At 51.4% G+C, this 18274-nt stretch overlaps 1 long non-coding RNA gene across 2 annotated transcripts in view; it reads left to right on the top strand.

Annotated features, from left to right (window-relative positions):
• The window catches only part of LOC140633944 (uncharacterized), a 28895-nt gene extending 12413 nt beyond the window's left edge, over positions 1-16482 (top strand). Inside the window, exons 4-5 of one of the 2 annotated variants that reach the window (XR_012031538.1) lie at positions 14064-14242; positions 15837-16482. This is a non-coding gene — a long non-coding RNA (uncharacterized lncRNA). Of the gene's footprint in view, positions 1-14063 lie in introns of both variants that reach the window. The other variant, XR_012031537.1, reaches the window with a different exon arrangement.
• Positions 16483-18274: the final 1792 nt, after the last annotated feature.

Below are 18274 nucleotides of genomic sequence, written 5' to 3'. Positions count from 1 at the left end.
ATATTTTTGTTTATAGCAACCCATACGGAGACAGGGGAGTATATGGGGGCTCTCTGCACTGTCTTTGCACATCTTCTGCAAAGGCAAAACTACTCTAAAATAAAAAGTTTGGGGGGGGTTTGGGGGGCTCAGTCTCTTAAATATCTGACTGTTGATCTTGGTTCAGTCTTGATCTCAGTGTTGTGAGTTCAAGCTCCACATTGGGCTCTGTGCTGGAGATGGAGCCTACACTGAGCAAATGAACAAACAAATAAAATAAAGAGTTTACTTTTTAAAAAATGCTTGCTTTTTAGGACATCTGGGTGACTCAGAGGTTGAGTACCTGCCTTCGGCCCAGGGCGTGATCCTGGAGTCCCGGGATCAAGTCCCACATCGGGCTCCCTGCATGGAGCCTGCTTCTCCCTCTATGGGGAGGGAGAAGTCTATGTCTCTGCCTCTCTCTCTCTCTCTGTGTGTCTCTCATGAATAAATAAATAAAATCTTTAAAAAAATGCCTGCTTTCAAAAGAAAAAATTGTCACTAAAATGGTCATTATCTCAGAGAGTGTGGGAGTTTAGATGTCTTTATTATTTTCCTTCCTCTTTTGCGTAATTTTTGGTATTTATTATGATGAAAACTTTAAATTTGAAGAAAGAAGGAGTGAGAGGGAACAAGAGAGGCAGAGTGGGGAAAGAGAGAGATAGGAAGGAAGGAAAGTAGGAAGGAGGGAAGAAAGAGATGAAAGCAAGAAGGGCAAAGGAAGGAAGGAAGAGGAGAAAAGACAGAGGGAAAGAAAGTCTAAAGCCCATTGGGCAAGCAAACACCAACCAGGGCAGCTGTCAGTTGTCTAGGGGTGGGAGGTAGGCGAGGCCTGGGTCCTTTCTTGTTGAATGAGTCCTCAGAAGTGCAGGGGAGCCTCAGCCTCCCCCACAGCCTGGGTTCTTCTCAAACCCCAGTGCAGGTTTGTCTGAGGGCCCAATGAAGGCCTCAGCTCCCAGCTGCAGCCCCATCTTGGTCCTTCTGCTTCCCCTGGGAAAGTTGCACCCCTGGTCGTGAGAGTTGGGGGCTGGCCTGTGGCAGATAGATGACTCAGAAGCAGTGAGAGGACCAAAACATCACGTTGCCCTGGCCCAGGGGCTTTTCAAATTTCCCCGGAGCCCTCTCCCAGCCAGTGACTCACCCCTACCTCCTGTCACCCAAGAGAATAGCTCAAAGCTGTGTCACCTATTGTCAGGGAGGGAGTGTCTGTCTCTGAGGTCCAGGCAAGGCTTGAACCCTGAGGAGTCCAAAGTTCTTCCCAAGGTTTGGGCAGATTGTCAGAGACCTCACCATCTCACGGTTGGTTTTGGCCTTAACTCTTTCTCTGCATCTTCTCTGGTCTGTTCTGAACCATGGGGGTCCCTGAAGAAGCTCAGCACCTCGGTCAGTGTCTGGGTTCTTTAAAAAAAAAAAAAAAGCCATTCTCACCCATGTTCACGAGGGAGGCCTCATCTGCTGCATCACGAGAGAAGGTCACACTGGGGACTGCACACCAGATTTTTCACCAAGCCTGTGAAATAACCAAGGGCCTTCCCCGGGCATCTCCCTGCTCCTCCCCTGCACCGCCTCCACCCCCCTCCCTTCCCCGCCCTGCACCCTGCCATTTCAGAGCTCCCTGTCTTCTCCCTTACTCTGCTGGCCGGGGGGCTCTCCTGAGTCCCTGTTCTCCCATTCAGCATCCGAACCCCTCCAAATGCACAGCCGACAACCCAGCTGCGGGCTAACGGTAGCCACTCTCTGCTGGAGGCAGTTGGGTTTTACTCAACCATTTGTATTGAATGTGACATACAGAGTGAACAGGGCACATATCGTAGGTGCAAAGTGTGATGAATTTATAATTTATAATGAATGTATAATAGGAGGAAATTATGGGACTGGCACACTGACCAAATAACAGAGCACAGCCAGTACCCAGAAACTCCGCTCCTGACCTCCTTCCCCAAGGAGAACCACTGTCCTGACTTCTATCAGCATAGGTGGACCTCACCTGGCTCCATTGTTCCCGTCAGTGGGGTCACACCAGATGTGCTCCTCTGTGTCTGGCCCCTTCACTTCACCGCTGCTTGTGAGGCTCATCATCTTGTGTGCCGCTGCACATCTTTGTTCTCGTTGCCGTGTGGCATTTCATTATGTGGTTATATCCCAGTTTATCCATTTTACTCCTAATGGGCACTTGGGTAGTTTCCAGTTTGGGGCTGGTTTTTACATATCATGCATATGTCTTTGGGTCTCTTGATGGCCACATGCATGAATTTCTATCGGGAGAGGAATAGCTGGGTCAGGGGATCTGGAATAGGGGATTGTAACAATTTACACTCCCTCCATCAGTTTGTGGTGAAGAGTTTTCCAGTGTCTTCATGTCCTCACCAACACTGATAGCTTCTTTCTCGCTGTAGCCTCTCTGTTGGCTATAGCCATGGTGTGCTTGAAAACATTTTTTTCTTTTTCATGCCTTTTGACCTTCACCCATGTCACCCTCTACCCTCACACCCTGCTTTTGGCAACCACTAATCTGTTCTCTGTGTCTCTGAGTTTGGCTTTTCTTTTTTTTAGATTGCACATGCAGGTGAGGTCATGCAGCATTTGTCCTTCTCTGTGTGACTTGTTTCACTTAGTGTAATGCCCTCAAGATCCATCCATGCCATTGCAAATGGTAGGATTTCCTTCTTTCTCCTAGTTCAGTAACATTCCACTGTACCTATATGCCACATTCTCTTTATCCACCCATCCATCAGTAGGCACTTATGTTTTTCCAGCATTTTGCTATTATGAATATGCTGATATCTGTGGTTTTAAACAGTGAATATGATTTTTTAAAAGACTGCTCCAATGAGGTCAAGTCCCTGTGTTGTCCTCCCTCCTAGCATATTTGTAGTTTTTGACTTCTGCGCATGCTTTCTAATGGTCTCTTGCCTCCACCCGACCAGAAGCTTCAGGAGGGCAGAGGCTGCCTCTGGTTTGGCTTTCCATTTTATCCTCAGTGCAGAGTCCAGGGCCTGGCACATAATTGGCTCTTGTATCAACTAGGATTTGGTGTAGCAGGGATGGCCTACAGAAATACATGTTTATTTCTGTCTCATGTAAACAAGGTCTGGAGGTAAGGAAAACAATCACTCCATGATTATGGAATGGAGAGCCCATGATGATCAGGAACCCAGGTGTCTTTTACTTTGTTGCTTTGTGTGGTCTCCCTTTGGCTTTGATGTCATGATCCATGATGACTGCTCTAGCTGTCCCTGGCAAATTCCAGCCAGCAAGGGGAGGGATGCTGGCCCTGCTTCCTCGTTGTTATGGATGCTTCCCAGGAGCTGTGTATACTACTTTCACTTATATTCCCAAGTCTCATCATCACATATGCAAGGGAAATGGGAGGGATGTCCTCTATTCTATGTGTTCCCAGCTAAAAGTTGGGGTTCTGTTTCCAGGAGAGGAAGAATAATTAGCAGTGTCTGCCGTGGCCCTCAATAAATATTTATTGAATGGAAGGATGATGTCTATTTAATCCTCACAACACCCCTCTGAGGTGTTATTATCCCCATTTTACAGATGAGCACACTGAGGCTCAGAGAAGTTAGAGCTAAAGCCACCTCTGAACCGAGTAAATGGATGACCCTAGGGGCCTGGGACATCTGGCCCCAGATTCAGATACTCACTAGCCTCCTGTGGCACTCTGAACATTATCTTACCCACTCTGGCCCTATTTTCCCATCTGTACAGTAAGCCTATGGGTCTTTTTAGCTCTGATCTTCTGGGGTTCCCATGACAAATCTAAGGTCCCACAACTGGGAAGAGCCAGGGACTTCCAGTTCCCAGCATGAGGCTCCATCCAGGCGATAGTGGAAGTCTAAGGCTAGCTCTGTAAGGGCCGGTCCTCCACCCCCTTCCCTGAGGGCTCACTCAGAGAGGACCTCTTCCTGACATCAGCCTTTCCTGCCAGGATCCTCATCCTCACCTCACTGAGAGCCCCACAAGCCTCCACCATCCTGCTCAGCTTCCTACAGCCTGCTGTCCAGGATCTCAACCTTCCCCACCAACAAGGAGCCCCAGACCCTAGGTTAAAGGGGCTGTTTCTGACCCCTGCCTGGAGGCTGTGTGTGAGTCAGGAGCTACCGGGAATGCTGACTGGTTTCTGAGTGTCTGGTCCTGATGAACTGGTCAGGACAAGCTGGGTGTCTGGTCCTCCTCTTGGGCCTGCCCGCTGTCTTCCTGCTTACCTTTGACATGAGCTACAGACTGCAGCAAAATGCCTCCTTTCCCAGCCACCCCAGTGCACCCACTAAAAAACACACCTTTGCCTAATCCATAAGGAATTTGGCCTCCAGGCGCAAGATTGTCTTGCTGACAGTCTCCCCAGAAACCCAGTGAGTTCAGCCTCCTGGGTAAGCGCTTTCCCACTCCTGCTGCTGCATACATTGATGTGGCCTCCTGCGCACATCTAAATCTTCAGCTGGCCGAGGGACCCACTCACCCCTCGTCATCCTTTCAGCCAGTCACTAAGCATTTATTGAGCACCTACTGTAGGTCACATTGTGCTAACTGTAGGGAATACAGTTATGAAAAAATAAATCCTCATGGCCTAGAGGGGAGTGAGAAGATGGACGTTATACCCAGCATCCCAATGCATATGTGATTACTTCCACACACACTGAAGGAAGAGAATGTTTCCACGCTCTTAATTCTGCTGCAAACATTTATTGAAGACCTTCCATGTGCCAGGCTCTGTTCCATGACACTGTTGCAGAAAACCCCAAACTAGATTGGGGGCCAGGTTGCCAGAGTTGTTCCGGAGGATGGGTCTGAGTTAACTAGGAAAGTTAGAAGGGAGCCCAGGTGAGCTGGTACGTCGGGAGAGTGCTTTAGACCAAGCGTGTGCATGTCCTGGAACTTGGTGGTACCTCCAACGGGAAGGGAGTGAGGCCAAAGGACAGAGACAAGAGAGAAGTGGAGGTGGCTCTGGTCCCTGTGCCACCTGCTAGTCCACTTTCTTAGTCAAACGTAATCTCTCCAGTGTAGATGCTTCACTTTCTGCCTTTCTGGCTCCAGAGAGTCACCTGCATGGGCCTGTCTGTGACTGGGGAGAAATTGCTGGCAAGCAGGCATTGGAAGGTAGAGAAGGGGCTTCCTGTCTCCAGTCCAGCACATAAGGAGCTTACAAGTCACCACTCCACCAACAATAAGCAAACCATTTAACCAACTAAAAATCAACAACTCTTCCTAGATCTGTCAGAGAAGTAAGGTCACAAGGAAAATCGGTAGCCTCCGGATTGGGGAAAACAGGCAGGCTGGATAAAGGGAGCCACTCATCAGAGCAGACACCCAAGGCAGGAACAACACGAGAGCTGGAAAGCCTGAACTGTACTTAAGGAACTACTGTAGGCTCAATGAGGACAAGTCTGAGAATTAAAAACTCTAGGGGGACCCCATTATGGGGGTTCCCAAGACTTTTGTGAGTTTTACCTCCAGAAACTCTACCTGGTTCTCACAGTGGCTATCAGAGAAAAAAAATCCCCTCGTGCTTTTGGCAGAGGCATGGGGGAAGGAACCCTATTGAAATTTGCCAGAGCATTCTGTTCTCAACAGACCAGGAGAAACTATCTTACCAGAACTTAAACTTTGGGGATTTTATCAGAACTTAACCAACCTGGGGGGAAGAGACACACAAACTCCAGCTCCCTCTACCCATCCTGTCCCACCTAAGGAGGGGACAAATGAGAAGCCTTGCAGAAGTTCACAATTCAGTGGTGGGAATTAGGGTAAGGATGTGTGTGGAGAGTGAGTGATGATCTTGGGTTCAGACAGGCCTGGTTTGAATCCTGACTGTGTGTCCTTGGGTAAAACACTCCACTCACTGAGTCTGGGTGTCCTCCTTGGTGAAATGGGGATTCTGTGAGACATATGTGGCCATCATCTTATTGATCATCAGACACAATAGTTGCTTGATAAGTGAGGAGTTGTTATCTGGTTCCAAGATAGGGTCCGAGCCTGCTGGCGTTGCCTTGGAACCACCCCAGACTCCAGCCCCAGGCAGCTTACGAAGAGGAGAGTATGACTTGTGGTTGAGGGTGGAGTGGGAGCACTTACAGGAGAAAGCAGTCCACTAGAGGGGCTGACAGTGACAGACAGGAGGTCAAGAGAAAACAGCCACCTTGGGCTCTAAATGGAGAGGCCGCCTGGGACCTCAGAACAGACTCAGGGCCCCATGAGTCAATCCCAGCAATGAGGCCTGGCTAGAAGTCCAGAGCATGATTCTAACTGGGAAGCCCCTGCTCCTGCCATCAAACTTCACCCAGCTTTGGTGAAGACACTTGCTGTCCTGGCTCCCACCAGGTCAGAGCCAGGTGACATGGAGCACCTGGAGTCTTAAAACTCACCCCCTTCATCCACACTCCAGATCAGCCCTTGGCTTCTGGCCAGACTGAGATCCTGAAGGTCCGAGATCCTTAACATTTCATTGGAATCCATCCGGCAGCTTGTAGGAGCAACCAGGTGGCTGTGAAGAGCATGTTGGGTTTTGTCTTAGAAGCACATGTCGGGAGGCAAGAAAAGGCAGACTTTGTTGTCTCCCTGGGCGGTGGCTGTCTGCTGTTTTGGGAGTAGCTGGAGGGACTGTCTGTCAGCAGGCCTGGGGAAGAGCACCCCCCCCCCCCATCCTGATGTGGTTGCTGCTGAATTGGGCTCTATTCACCTGGAATCTCAGCGTAGCAGGGTTGGAGGGGCCCTCAGAGGCAAGACAGGCCATCCCTTCCCTCCACGGGTGGGGAAACTGGAAACACCATTATCTGTGGGCAATGCAGCAGAATGATTTACTTAAACATGTGCCTGGGGCTTGCTTTCCACTGCTGTCAACACCATAGAATGTTGGAGCGCCCCCCACCCCACCCCCAGAACGTGGAGCTCAGCAACTCACCTTAAGCCCAGTGGAAGAAATGAGTGGCTTGGCTGTTTCTGGGCTGATCTCAGAGAGGCTTTGCTTATGAATATGACAGCCCATTGGCAGGACTGTACTAGACAGTACAGGTGGGAGAGGATGGGCTGTGGACCTTGATAGAGGAGGAAGGAGAGGCCCAACATAAGGAGCTGGGCTTTTGGAAAATGATAGAGACTCACCACCAAGAAGTGGCTGGTCTGTGGGCAGCAAGGATGTTGAGATGTCCTGTCTCTGGCAGCACCAACCACACTCCTGGGGGCAGATCTGGGTCTAGAGACATCTATCTGCAAATGGGTCTCTCCTTGCTGAACCAGGATCCCCAGCATGGGACACTCCAGCTGAGAAGTGGGCCTTGCCTGCTAGATCCTGGGTAGCTGAGTCCTGGAGTCCTCAGATGACCCCAGGCAGAGGAAGAAGCCACGAAACCATGGCTGGTATTGGATCTTTACAACCTTGGCAAACAGAGTTTCCAAATGGATTATATTTCATTTAGAAGGACCAAGACATGTCATTTAGCAGTGCCAAGAAACATGACGTTTACCTTGAGGGCCTCCGGAGTATTTGTACCCATTCTTGATAATTTAAAAGGTTCCTTCAGCACATCAAGGGACATGGCCAGCTCTTTGTTCACATTGGCTGGTGTTCCCCTCTGAGACAGCTCTCCCTCTTCGCCTGGCACCATACGGCCAGTCCACCCTGCCTTCTCCCACCTTGCCTTCTTCATACCCCCAGAGAGGATCATCCTTTCTCCTCTGTTCCCAGACCCATCTCTTCATTCATCCACTCTTACCCCTTCTGACCCATTTCCCCATGGCAGCACTTTAAGCATTCCAGAATATCTGCTCGATCAAGTCACTTGGTGGCTTCAGAATGCCCTTAGGCTCACAACTTAAACCCACTCATGGCTTCTGGAACCCTGCCCCCTCTGGCCCTGCCCACCTTTCCAGCCTTACTTTCTGTACCTGCGTACCCTCATTGTAAGAACATAGGTCTTCTCTTTGGTGCTCTGATATGCAGCTCCTCCCCATCTCAGTGTTGTTCCCGATGCTATTCTCTCTGCCTAGAATGCCCCTTCCCATAACCTGGCTGACTCCAGCTCATCCTTCAAGACTTAAATCCATTTTGTTTGCTTCTGGGAGGTAGTCACTTTTTTCCAAAGACGATTACACCAATATGGGTATGCCATCCCCCACGCTCTTGTAAGATGGCACTGATGTTCCTCTTCCAAGAGGTAGAGTCTACGTTTCTTATGTGGACCTGCTAGATCTTTATAACTGCTCTGACCAATAGGAAATGATGGAAGTGACTCTGCGTGACTTCTGAAGCCTAAACAAAGCAACATGGTTTCCTCCTTGCTCTTTCTCTCTTGGAATGGTTGCCCTTAGAACTCAGCTACCATGTTGTAAGGAAGCCCAGACCACATACTGAGGCCTCCTGAGACTGTCCTGGGTGGCAGTCCCAGCTAGACCTCATAGATGTCAGTGAGCTTCTAGATGGCAGGAGTGGGTGGCAGCCGAAGCAGATACCAACAGCCACTGACTGGGGCAAGATGAACTTCAGGCTCTGGTTCTCTGCCTGACTCTGGTCCACTTGGCAGCTCTTCCTGCCAACTGGGGGGATCTTCCAGTTTCTTCCCATCCTATTGGACGCAGCTTGCTAATTCCTGCAGTGGCCTTGGTGCCACCCCCACTGGGAGTGCTCTGTCCTGCTGCGTGCCCCATGACCCCATGACCCATACTCACTGCATCTTTTCAGACCCACTCCCACATGTCTCTCCACTAGGAAGCCTCCCAGAATGGGGCCCTCTATATCTTGGGTCACGTTAGGGCGTAGGTACCTGGAGGCCTCTGGTCAGCCCTAGGGTGAGGCAGTGTGACATCCTCAAATCCCCTCAAATGAATATAAGTTGACAAAAATTTGTTGGGTACGCAATGGAACAAGCACATAGCCCCTCTCCAACTTCCTCCCCTGGAGACATTTTCATGGTCTGCCCAGTTGGACCTTCCCTCCTCATTGCCATAGCAACATACATCTGGGGACAAGCCACGGAGACGTTGCAGGGGGCATGAGACCCCCATCTGTCCTTGGATGGTTTCACCTCCCTTTCTGGACATAAACTGGTCGGCTGCCTGGCATAGCCTTCTTTCTGCTGGTCCCAGTTTCCTTTATTCTACTTTTCTAGCTTGCTGAAGATGTTGGCACGTTTATGGCACCGCAGGACAAAAAGGAACTGAGATTCACATTTCGCAATTCTTGAAACAGATTTGGTGTCCTTTGGACATTCCAGGAGTCATGGTCCCCACCCTGTCCTGTCTGCACCCACAGTCCCTGGGGGCTCTGTCCACAGATGAAAGAATGCAGAAGGGGTTTGTGGGGGGCTGTGCCAGGGACCGATCTGGGGGTCAGCCGAGGCAGCATAGAACTCAGCCCGCCTTTAACCTGGGTGCCTAGCACCCTCCACTGAGCTCTGGTTCTGAAGGACCCCTCTGCACCTACCTGCACAGATGCTGCTAGGGGGCCCTGCTGAGACTTGCTTGGATCATGAGACATGCTGTTTGTTTACTTGAACGTTTTCCCATCTCCTGCTCCCTGCACACACAGCTGTGGCACACACAGGCATCTGTGAATTTTCACCACCCAGAGTTCCCTTGGCGCCGGTTGTCAGTGGTGACTCAAGGCTACGCTGCCTATTTCCCCAGAGGAATTTCTTAGAAAAGGATGGGCCCTGTACTTCCCAAGTAGCTTTCTATACCCACCCCACACCTGTCCTTGCAGAGTTGCTTTCCAGCCTCCTCAGCTGGGGCTATTGGGCAGCTGCAGTTGGCCTGGGTTTGTGGTCCCAGCAGCCCAGCAGGAGTTCAGGTGGAAGCAGTGATTACAGAGGAGGCACTGGAAGGCCACAGGAAACCATGGGATGTGGGCACGGAAGGGACTGAGCCTTTGTGGGCAGCAGAGGAGGTCGAGGCACAGAGAGCAGATCAACTTTCCGATGTGTCCATCACTACACCTAACAGTGTTCCTCCTGTGGCCTCACCAGGAGGTGGCAATGGCTGACTGTGCACAGGGATGGAAACTAATTAGACCTGGCATGAGCACTGACCCTGTAAGCACCTGTAAGCTGCTCAGCCTCCTATGAAAGCGCTTGGGGCAAAGGACTCTGACCCATGGGGCTGGCATTAGCTAAGCCAGTCAGGTTTGGACCGGACTAGGGAATACAGAGCAACTGGGCTATTGGAGCAAGAGACCAGAGGGGACAGAGATGCCACTAGAGATCCTGGAGCTGAAGCTCCAGGCTGTTTCCACACTACTTTAGGTTACTCTGACCCCAGGTCCTAGTGGACCACATTGTGCCCTCTCTCCATCACTACTCCCACCTGCCCAGTGGCTCCTATCTTGGCTGTGCCTATTCGAATATACCTGTGTTCAGTGGGGTTTTTTTCTCTATTAGGTTTATGATTTTACATTTAGACCTACAATTCATTTTGAGTTAAATTTTGTGTATGGTATGACATATGGTATGACATATGGATTTTATTACTTTTCTATGTAGCATCATAAATTGCCACAAACTTAGTGGCTTAAAACAACACACATTTTATTATCTCATATTTTCTGAAAGGAGTCTGGCATAGCTTACTTGGCCTATTTTTAGGGTCCTACTAGGCTGAAATCTGGGTGTTGGTTGGGCTGTGTTCTCATCTGCAGGCCTGGCCAGAAAGAATCTGCTTTCAAGTTGGTGGGATTCAGTTCCTTGCAGTTGTGGGACTGAATGCCCTGGCTTCCTGCTGGTCACCTTCAGCAACTAGAGGTCACCCACAGATCCTTGTCACATGGACTTTCCAAACACAACTGCTCATTCTATTAAGCCAGCCAGAGAGACTCTGGAGCAGTGGCTAGCAGGATGGAGTCTTCTACAATGTAACAGTCACAGGAGCAATATCCCATCACTTTGTCATATTCTGTTGATTATAAGCAAGTCTTATGTCCCACCCACACTCAAGGAGAGAGAGTTACATGACCAGGAAGTGAGGGTTATGGGGGCCTGTCGCACGGACATACCATTTCTGAAAGGAATATCCTCTCTTCATTGAATTGTCTTTGTACTTTTGTAAAAAACCAATGGATTGGGGATCCCTGGGTGGCTCAGCGGTTTCGCGCCTGCCTTTGGCCCAGGGTGCGGTCCTGGAGTCCCGGGATCGAGCCCTGTGTCGGGCTCCTGGCATGGAGCCTGCTTCTCCCTCTGCCTGTCTGTCTCTCTGTCTCTCTCTATCATAAAATAAAAATAAATCTTTAAAAAAAAAAAACAATGGATTATATATATGTCAGCCTATTTCTTCCATCCCACTGATGTGTGATTTTGATCTGTCCTTTTGCCAATAATATAATGTCCTGATCTGATCTTTATACTAAATCTGGAAATTGGGTAGTGTGAGTCTTCTTTGTTGCTCTTCTTCAGAATTGTTTTTGGGTATTCTAGGGTCTTTGCTTTTCTGTATAAATATTATAACCAGCTTGAAAAATTAAAAAAAAATCCTTCTGGGATTTTGTTTGGAGTTGCTTTGAATTTATAGAAATGATTAAAAAAAAAACTGAGTCAAGATTTAAAAATAGATTCGAATTTACATTTTTAAAAACTCCAGATTTCTAGGTTTTCTTGAAAAGCAGAATGATGGAGAGGGGTGGTATGTCTAGGTGGCTCAGTCGGTTAAGCATCTGACTTTTTTTGTGTATATTTTTTTATTGGAGTTCAATATGCCAATATATAGCATAACACCCAGTGCTCATCCCGTCAAGTACCCCCTCAGTGCCCGTCACCCAAGCATCCGACTCTTGATTTTAGCTCAAGTCATAATCTCAGGGTTGTGGGACTGAGCCTCGCATTGGGCTCCATGTTCAGCATAAAGTCTGCTTGAGATTCTCTGCCTCTCCTTCTGCCCCTCCCCCCCTCATGCTCTCTCTCTCTCTCTCTCTCTCTCTCAAATAAATAAATCTTTGTAAATTAAAAGAAAAAAGCATGATAATGGGGCAACGCTAGGCCTGCAGTCCTGCAGGGCAAGCATCACCTCCTCTCTCTGCAGATGGGCCCTGTGTACTCAAGGCATCTGAGGTCCCCACCACCAGAGTGACTTGGGTGCCCAATGCTCCACATTTCCACCATTTCTGCTGCCCACCTGGCCTCTCCTAGACACCTAATTTTGTGATTCCTGTGTCAGGTTCTCTCTGCTCTGGCTTTTGGAGCAGGAGGCTCTCACTTGAACTTTTCACCTGGTTAACATCTTCTGATAATTCAGAGCTCAGTTCTGTACTCATGGCCCCTGAGAGGCCTTTCTAGACACAAGTGAAGAGGGAACCCCAAGCATGTGATCTTGGAGCTCCTTGTGCTTCTGCTTTTCAGACTGTGGCCCAGCCCAAGGGTGAGGTGCTTGTTGGCATGATTAATTGTTCCATGTCTCTGTCTGCCAGAGGGCTCCGTGAGGGTAGGGACCATGTCTCTTGGCCATTGCTGTATCTCCAGTGCCTACCACAGTGTCTGGTACATAGTAGATGCTCCAAGAATAGATGATCCCTTTTCCCGGGCTGTAGCTGGTGAACTTACCAGCTGCTTCTTGGATGCCCTCCCTCCCTGCTCATCTCTACCCCTGTGGTCTCCTCCCTTGATAACATGCTTGTGAAAGTGGCCAAGTACGACCCTTGGTCCCTGGCCTGGAAACTGCCAAACACTAACAGGACAAACAATCTCCCTGAGAGGGTGGGGCTGGCCTTGGCTGGAAACCCAGAACCAGCTTTCCTGTGTGGCTGTTTTTCTTTCTCTTCCTTTTTTGGTTTTACTTTGTAAAATTAAAGCATTATCTACATGCATGAATATGCACAGATTCTAATTGTTCAATATTTTGACAGTTGTATACACCTTTATAACCAGCAGTCAAAAGAAAATATAGGACATTTTCATCACCCCAGAAAATTCTCTCAGCCTTCTCCCCTTACCCACTGCTTTCTTTTTTTTTTTTCAAAGATTTTATTTATTTATTCATGAGAGAGAGGGAGAGAGAGAGAGAGAGAGAGAGAGAGAGAGAGAGAGAGGCAGAGACACAGGCAGAGGGAGAAGCAGGCTCCATGCAGGGAGCCTGACGCGGGACATGATCTCCAGGATCATGCCCTGGGCTGAAGGTGGCATTAAACCGCTGAGCCAACCGGGCTGCCCCCCACTGCTTTCTGATTGTCATTCCCAGAGAGCAGTTTTGCGTGTTCTAGAATTTCATATAAATGGAATCATGCAGTGTATACTCATGTCTGGCTTTTCTCACCCATCTGCCCATGCTGTGTCTCTACAGTTGGAATAGTGTGATCTGAGTGTCTGCTGAGTAATTCCATCATATGAACGTCCCACAATTAGTTTATCCATTCACCTTTTGGGTACTTGGGTTACTTCTAGTTGGCTCTTAGGAATAAGGCTACTGTAAGCATTCTTGTACAAGTCTTTTTGCGAACATATGTGTTCATCCTCTTTGGTAATTACCAAGGAATAGAATTCTTGGGTCATAGGGTAGATACGCTTCTCACTTTGCAAGAAACTTCTGGTTTGTTTTCTAAGGGAGCCTCAGCTTGCTCTTCCTCCTCTTGGCTTCCTCGGCTCTGGATAAGAAAAAGAGATTCCAAGAAGCAGGAAATGTTGGAGCTGAAAGAGGTTTCAGAGGTCAGTCCTGCGCCTCTCATCCTGAGATGGGGGCCCAGGCCTAGGGAGGGGCAGGGCTCATCCACGGAACCTCTGTGAAACCTGACAGAGCCAGAACCAGTACTGGTGTCTGGACTCTGGCCTAGGGCTTGGAAGACAGAGGCACCATGTCTTCCCAAGAAGAAAGTTTCCCCATTTCCTGGGGATACACCCTGTCCCTGGCCAAGTTGATTTAAATCGTATTCCCAAATATCATGTGTAGCAGAACGCCTTGTTAGAGATTAAACCTGGTTTTATTCTTCCTTTCCCTTATTCAAGACATCAAAGAGCCCCTCTTCGGGTGATGTAAGAGAGATCAGCCTTGGGGAGGGCTAGTTGTCTCAGGTGTCTGTTCCCACACAGACTGCACCAGGGGAACTGAGGGTCTGTCTTTCCTGCCCACAGGCCTCAGCCAGGACCACCGTCCTAGGGTCAGAGAGCCCTCAGCAAAGACCTGCAGGCCAAGGGACTCCTTTGGCAGCAAAGAAGGAGCAACAGAGGGCATGTGAGTGCGGCAGCCACTGCCCCACCAATCTGCTCCACTGGAAGCTTTGTCCTGGCAAAGCAGTGAAATAAATACACAGGTAAGGTGCCAGCTTGGAGGTATCACCCCGCCAGGACAGGGAGCCGCCTGCAGGATGTGCTATGCTCCTTAAACCAACAGCTGCTCCACAGGTAGAGGAGGTGGGTCTGGGAGCCAAGGGATCAAAGTGGTTACGGCCGGCCCTGTTCCTTCCAGTGAGCTCTTGAGGACTCAGGGCTTCCTGTCCTGGCAACTTTCCACCCTTGAATCTGGAGGTCCTGGCTCCCATGGGCGGGGGGTGCTTCCATCGGGGTCACAGTGAGCCCCGCTTCGACCCACCGTGCCCACTTTTACCATGAGTGTGCAAGTACAGTGAACAGAGGGCATGAGTCCCTACGGGGATGAGAATCTGGGTCACCCCAGAAGACGAGCCACCTGGGCCGGCAGAGGGATGAAAATTCAGCATGGGTCATGCAAAAGGGAAATGAGAACCAGTTATGGCCTCCGGAACAGCTATAGGAGTTCGCTTCTCTAACCTCCCTTGGAACGTCCCCCCAGACATCATGACCACACAGTCCTGGAGACATAGTACCCAGTGGAGTGAACTTCGCGCGAGAAGCAATGGGTGCTGAGAGCTGCTGGGCCTATGTTCAGGGGGTTGTGGGTGTCACAGCCACACCTCATTACTGGACTGGTGTGTCCACCCGCTGATGCCTGCAGAGGGGCTGCCTGTGTGGATGGCTCCACTCGGTGACTGACCGTCACAGTGCGCAGTGGTGTCCGGTGGGACTGTCTCTGGCACATCTCACCCCACAGCCTCCTGTGGGGTCAGGGAAAGCCACCTCAGCTGAGACCGCATCCTTGCTTACCTTTGTCCCTGGCCCATCCTGCTTCCCTCCTCCTCCTGAAAACCTCCTTCCATAAACCACTTCCCCAAATATCCCTGTGAAGCTCTGCGCTTAGGCACCACCTTGGGTTCTCCTGGCCTCACCTGGCTCTTGGGCCATCAGCCCCTTGCTCCTGGAGCACCCCAGCTATCACCCCTCGTCATCTCAGTGTCTCACCTCCCTGGGGCCTTGTCCTAGCTGGTGGTGCACCTGTCTTGCTCAGAGCTGGAACAGCGCCGGGTTCGGGGGCCCCCCCAGGCGTGGGACTTAGCGGTTCTGGACTCGCAGCAGGGGTAACCCTCGTAACATCAGAGAGTTGTTACGTAGGTTCAACAAGAGTCCGTTCGTGTGTACCTCGTTTCCACAGCGCCGGGCACATAGTAGGACTCAGTAAATTTGCGCTGTGGTTGCTGTCACTTTGTGGCCTGCCCATCCGCACCTGGGCCGAAGCTGGAGGGCTGGGAGTGGGGCTGCTCAGTACAAGCTGGCTCCTCACGTTCTACCTCCTGTAGAGCGGAAGCAGTACGTGGTGATTTAGGTTGGTCCTGGGGCAGACTTTGGACTGAGGCCAGAGACGTATAGCATGGCCACTTTTGCTGCAAGTACAGAGAAGCAAGGAGGCCGGGTCTGCTGCGGAGAGAGACAAATGAAGCAAACCCACGGGGGGAAAGAAACAGGAGACAGGGAGGGGGACATCTGGACAGTAGTGACAGCAATCCACCTCCTGGTTCCAGACCTGGCTCCTGATTAATCTGCTTCTGGTTTCAGCCAGGTGGAGAGGGTATCTCTTCCTGCAACCAGGTGTCTGGACGGAGACATTAGGAGAAGTGCAACATCCAGCCCCTGCTTACTACCCAGCCCCCTCACCCCAGAGGGAGTAATGGGAGGTGCTGGCCAGGTAAGGGACCCAGGCTGCCCAAGTGACGAGGGCCACCAGCCCCACGAGGACGGAGACCGTGCTGCCTTGTTCACGCTGCGCGCTCTGTTGACCGCACATCCAAGCTGCCCAGGAAACCTCTGCGGATGAACAGACGGTTCGAGCTGCCTGGGGCTGCTGAGCCGGGGACGGGGTCTCTCCGGGAGGCTTCCTGGAGGAGTGGGCCAGAGCCGATGTCTGGACAACCAGCTCATACTCCCGGGGTCTCACGGCCACCAGCCAGCAGCAGTGCAGGCACTGACCTCGGCTTCACAGATGGGGCACTGACCCCCCGAGAGGGCAGGGCTGAGCCCAAGGGCATCCACAGCAGAACTGGCACCAGAACAGGGGTGGCCTGGCCCTGAGACGAGATGGGCTTGGGGGCATAGGGGTCCCCGATGACAGACATCCAGAGAGTAGCTGCATGAAGCGAGAAGCCGGAGTTTCTCGGATGCAGTAAGGGAGCGAGCTCAGGACAGGAGCACCCTCTCTCCCTCCGCAGAGGCGGGGTGGGGGTGCTGGGGCAGGGGAGGGGTCAGGGCGCCGAGAATCACCCTGGAGCGCAGGCCAGCTGGACTGCTAGACTTTACGTGTTCCAACTTTACAAATAGGAAACGGCCTTCTTTTTGCTGCTTTTCTCTGGCCCGCCAACCGGCGTGTGATGCTGAAATTGCACACAATTTTTAAAGAAGAGAAAATCTTGTTTCCTTGGAGAGCCATGCACGAGTGGTCTTCTGTGGATGTGCTTTCCAGAGGTGTCTCCTAGGTCCCCTCGGCAGGGGCTACCTGGTGAAGACCCGGGGGACGTTCCAGAAACGCCAGTGTTCACGCGGCCCCTGAACCAGGTGTCACCCACAGGGGTCCTGGCCCTGGCCCCTCTGCTCTTTCTCTTTTTGTGTCCTGGTCTGGCCTGCACAGGAGGAAGGGGATGGAGCCTTCCTGACAGCCTGTTAGCAGGCAAGGCTGTGCTTCCCTCGGTGGGGGTGCGGAGGGCTCCGGAGGGCTGAAATCCTTGGTCAGCTGGGTGCTGGCGACGTGGTAGGCCTGGTTCGGCGAGCTGCCTATTTAGGGCTCGAGCACTGTTCTGTGTGCCAAGGGGCCCACGATGATTAATACGGGGCTTAGCAGATGCAAGCTGACGACAGGCATGATCTTACGAAACCGAGTTACATAGGGGAAACTGAGGCTCAGAAGAGTTAAGGCACACTCTTGAGTGGAGGTTATATGGCAAGTCATGATTAAGGATAAATCTTTGCTCCCCAAAACCTAACCTGCCTTTTCCCCAAAGGGGACAAGTACATTTTCTTGTACTTGGGCATGGAATTCTGGTCCCAAGTGACAGGACCGACTGGCCCCTTGGTGCTGGTCCTTCTGGAGGCTAGAAATGGAGGGCCAGAGGCGCTGCTGCAGGAGAGACGTCCCAGTTCAGGGGTCTTGGGAGGATTTAGCCCTGACAGGCAGGCCTCCCAGGACAGACACGTGGGAGCGCAGTGGTGGTCCCTCGGGCACTGGAGGTCCCCAGTCCCCACCCGGCCACTCCCTCAACCCTCCGTGGGATGTTGATGGTTCCGTGGGAATCGTAGGCTGCCCTCCTGGCCCGAGAGCCAGCGAGGGCTGGAGCCGGGGCTGTCCACAAGGCTCAGATGGACGCTCCAGAAGAGCTTTTCAAAAGAGCAGAGAGACGTCTTGCTGGCCCCAGGCCCCCACCTCCGGACATGGAGGCAGAGTGCACCCTTTAGGACCGAGCCAAACTCTCCTCCCTGACCTTCTCCAGAGTTCCTCCGCTTGGCCTCCCCTCCCATGAGCTGTTTGCTCTGATGGGGACACTCTTCCACGTCCCCAGCTCCCCCATCCCCGCTGGCACCAGTCTCCCCACTCATGCTTCTGCTCTCTGGCCCTCCAGCCCTCAGCCCTACTCCCACCAGAAGTGCAGAACTTGGCAGGTCTGACTAGAGACTGACACAGCTGGTTGATGACCTGGTGGATGCTCAGCTGTGGTTCCTGAGCCATCAGGGGAGGGACCGAGTGTGGAGGTTTGGCTCTGCAGGTCACAGAATGGCTCTGCCTCAGTTTCCTCATGTGCAAGGTGGAATAACCTCTACCCACAAGCTGCCAGAAGTTTGGTCCTAGTAAATAGGATGGTGAGCAGCTCTGGCTGGGACTGGGGGGTGCCCCGAAGGACACTGGGAAAGACCAAACAGATGGGACCTGATCTCCAGTCTGGAAAGGGGGTGGTAGAGAAGGAGCAGTGTTGGGGCTTGTGTCATAAAGTCACTTCCTGGGGCACCTG

Source organism: Canis lupus, chromosome 5 (assembly GCF_048164855.1).
Source record: "Canis lupus baileyi chromosome 5, mCanLup2.hap1, whole genome shotgun sequence".
Classification (NCBI taxonomy): Eukaryota; Metazoa; Chordata; class Mammalia; order Carnivora; family Canidae; genus Canis; species Canis lupus.
Note: the sequence above shows the minus strand (reverse complement) of the source record. Positions and strands in the feature narration are given on the sequence as shown.